Genomic DNA, 4,442 nt, shown 5'->3' with positions numbered 1-4,442 from the left:
ACAACCACCTCGCTTTGTTATGTGAACGTGCGGTGACGGGGAACTGATGGTGAGCGACGAGTGACTCTGTGACCGTTGTGTGTGGAGGCGGCCATTCTCTAGGACCGTGGGCTGGGCAGTGACATGGATCGAAGGGTGGGGGAGGGGCGGTGTAGAATCGTTAGGTGATAAGTTGGCTCATGTCACGGGTACAATAAGGTTATGGATGTGTACATGTTAGTGGTCCTGTTGTTGTGTACATGTTAGTGGTCCTGTTATTGTGTACATGGTAGTGGTCCTGTTGTTGTGTACATGGTAGTGGTCCTGTTGTTGTGGAAATGTTAGTGGTCCTGTTGTTGTCCACATGGTAGTGGTCTTGTTGTTGTGTACATGGTAGTGGTCCTGTTGTTGTCCACATGTGAGTGGTCCTGTTGTTGTGTACATGTTAGTGGTCCTGTTGTTGGGTACAAGTGAGTGGTCGTGTTGCTGTGTACATGTTGGTGGTCCTGTTGTTGTCCACATGCTAGTGGTCCTGTTGTTGTCCACATGTTAGTGGTCCTGTTGTGTACATGTTGGTGGTCCTGTTGTTGTGTACATGTTGGTGGTCCTGTTGTTGTGTACATGTTAGTGGTCCTGTTGTTGTGTACATGTTGGTGGTCCTGTTGTTGTGTACATGTTAGTGGTCCTGTTGTTGTGTACAAGTTAGTGGTCCTGTTGTTGTCCACATGGTAGTGGTCCTGTTGTTGTGTACATGTTGGTGGTCCTGTTGTTGTGTACATGGTAGTGGTCCTGTTGTTGTGTACATGTTAGTGGTCCTGTTGTTGTCCACATGGTAGTGGTCCTGTTGTTGTGTACATGTTGGTGGTCCTGTTGTTGTGTACATGTTAGTGGTCCTGTTGTTGTGTACATGTTAGTGGTCCTGTTGTTGTCCACATGGTAGTGGTCCTGTTGTTGTGTACATGTTGGTGGTCCTGTTGTTGTGTACATGGTAGTGGTCCTGTTGTTGTGTACATGTTAGTGGTCCTGTTGTTGTCAACATGGTAGTGGTCCTGTTGTTGTGTACATGGTAGTGGTCCTGGTGTTGTGTACATGTTAGTGGTCCTGTTGTTGTCCACATGGTAGTGGTCCTGTTGTTGTGTACATGTTGGTGGTCCTGTTGTTGTGTACATGTTAGTGGTCCTGTTGTTGTGTACATGTTATTGGTCCTGTTGTTGTGTACATGGTAGTGGTCCTGTTGTTGTCCACATGTGAGTGCTCCTGTTGTTGTGTACATGTTAGTGGTCCTGTTGTTGTGTACATGTTAGTGGTCCTGTTGTAGTGTACATGTTAGTGGTCCTGTTGTTGTGTACATGTTAGTGGTCCTGTTGTTGTGTACAAGTGAGTGGTCGTGTTGTTGTGTACATGTTAGTGGTCCTGTTGTTGTGTACATGTTATTGGTCCTGTTGTTGTGTACATGGTAGTGGTCCTGTTGTTGTGTACATGTTGGTGGTCCTGTTGTTGTGTACATGTTAGTGGTCGTGTTGTTGTGTACATGGTAGTGGTCCTGTTGTTGTGTACATGTTGGTGGTCCTGTTGTTGTGTACATGTTAGTGGTCCTGTTGTTGTGTACATGGTAGTGGTCCTGTTGTTGTCCACATGTTAGTGGTCCTGTTGTGTACATGTTAGTGGTCCTGTTCTAATGCGCATGTAAACCTCTTGTTGTAGTGTTTGCATGTGTCAGATCCTGTGTTTCGTTCAGACATCCCGCCTTTATGAAGAAAAACGTAAATTGGCATGTAAAATAAATACTTACTATTGTTTACCTCCCTCAGATGTTTCAAGTATCATTGTCCAGGAAACATCCCGTGTCGAACTACATTTTGTTCTTCCTGTCTACCAGTCAGACTTTTAATGTTTGCAAAACTCAACAAAAGGTTTAGGAAAATATGTTTTTATTCCAGTGGCTTACTACTTTTATCCAATCATTTTGAAATTGCCAAAAGTTTTTGTCAACTTTTGCAAAGGGTCAGCTATACGATTGGTTATGTCATCAATTTCAATTTATTTTTGTTAATGTAGTTTTGTGGCAGTTATGTCACGTGATAAGATGACTGGTATCAACATTCTGAAAGCTAGACAGTTTCTAAATTTCCGGCTTCTTAACATTCGCTTCATTTCGTTGTTCAGTTACGCTGGAAAATAGAGGGGATTTTAAATGCACTCATTAGTTCATGTGTTGCTAGTACAGATTATCAAGGCCTATCAAAGTTAGGAGCACTTACATAGACTAACTGTCTTGAGCCAGCGAATTTCAAGCTTCGTCAAATTCTTAACCAGAACCACACCTGTATTTAATGTGAGTCTTGACATGAACCACACATGTATTTAATGTGAGTCTTGACATGAACCACACCTGTATTTAATGTGAGTCTTGACATGAACCACACATGTATTTAATGTGAGTCTTGACATGAACCACACATGTATTTAATGTGAGTCTTGACATGAACCACACATGTATTTAATGTGAGTCTTGACCTGAACCACACATGTATTTAATGTGAGTCTTGACATGAACCACACCTGTATTTAATGTGAGTCTTGACATGAACCACATGTGTATTTAATGTGAGTCTTGACATGAACCACACATGTATTTAATGTGAGTCTTGACATGAACCACATGTGTATTTAATGTGAGTCTTGACATGAACCACACATGTATTTAATGTGAGTCTTGACATGAACCACACATGTATTTAATGTGAGTCTTGACATGAACCACACATGTATTTAATGTGAGTCTTGACATGAACCACACCTGTATTTAATGTGAGTCTTGACATGAACCACATGTATTTAATGTGAGTCTTGACATGAACCACACCTGTATTTAATGTGAGTCTTGACATGAACCACATGTGTATTTAATGTGTCTTGACCTGATCCACATGTGTATTTAGTTCTTGAACTGAATCACGCCTGTATTTAATGTGGTCATGGTAAAAAAATGCACGTGTGGTTAATTAAGCAACAGTACCCCCCCCCCCCCCCCCCGCTCTTGTTATCGGCTAATGGAGATTTGATTGTGAACGATGTCCGCGATTCATTAGTTTAATGAGAGCTTGAATATCGACGAGCGCACGGTTGTTATCGAGAGCAGTGTGATAAAAAATATCTTTTCTTCATCTGGTACAAGGTGGCTTTTTGGTACTAGGTCTTCAAATGTTGCCATAGTAACTAGTAGGTGACTGATTGTTTCAGCAAATCAATATATATATATATATATATATATATATATATATATATATATATATATATATATATATATATATATATATATATATATATATATATATATCCTACGTGGACATAAGGCTGAATGTATTACATGTGTGGACAGAAGACTGAGTAGAATAGAAGTAGAATTTATTTATAAGATATATAATTTTATCAGTGTCTGTCCCCCTCCCCCAAGAACTTTCAAGTGACCCCCCCCCCCCCCGCTCCCCGGAGAAACAAATCTGAAAGATCTGAAAGAAACACTGAACTACAAATAGAGACTCAACAACCAAATTCTGCTTGATATAACATTTGAAATCTTAGAAAACATTTCGGAATACCCACGATTTAAAAAAAAATGTCGCCCCAAAGTGTTCAATTTAGCTTCCAATGTGAAGGTCAAGTTGATCAGCCAGGCACAGCTGAGGATGTCACAGAACAAACAAATTATTTACGTCCCAACTATTTTAGTTATCTCCCCTTGTGACGAATCGTTGTCTCCCATGTGAAGGGAAATGGACTCGAGACAGCGTCCATCCAGCTCATACTAAAATAGACCAATGAGATTGTCGCACGCGCGACATTGGCATTTGGATCTGGTATGATAGCTACCGTAGGCTTTACCTTTACGTCTTTTTATACAGTAGATATGATGAGCTGTTGAACACAAAATACGGATCTAGTGAATTGAAGTCCTCATAATTTAATACTCCCACCCCCCCCTGACATCCCACAGTATCACACTCCCCCCACCTGACCCTCCCACAATTTAACACTCCCCCCCACCTGACCCTCCCACAATTTTACACTCCCCCACCCCACCTGACCCTCCCACAATTTAACACTCCCCCACCCCACCTGAGTCTCCCACAATTTAACACTCCCCCACCCCACCTGAGTCTCCCACAATTTAACACTCCCCCCCACCTGACCCTCCCACAATTTTACACTCCCCCCCACCTGACCCTCCCACAATTTTACACTCCCCCCCACCTGACCCTCCCACAATTTTACACTCCCCCACCCCACCTGAGTCTCCCACAATTTTACACTCCCCCCCACCTGACCCTCCCACAATTTTACACTCCCCCACCCCACCTGAGTCTCCCACAATTTTACACTCCCCCACCCCACCTGACCCTCCCACAATTTAACACTCCCCCACCCCACCTGAGTCTCCCACAATTTAACACTCCCCCACC

Source organism: Physella acuta, unplaced genomic scaffold (assembly GCF_028476545.2).
Source record: "Physella acuta isolate Inbredline_101_S28 unplaced genomic scaffold, ASM2847654v3 ptg000061l, whole genome shotgun sequence".
In the NCBI taxonomy this organism is placed as follows: domain Eukaryota; kingdom Metazoa; phylum Mollusca; class Gastropoda; family Physidae; genus Physella; species Physella acuta.
The sequence above is the reverse complement of the archived record's forward strand: the minus strand, read 5'-3'. Positions refer to the sequence as shown.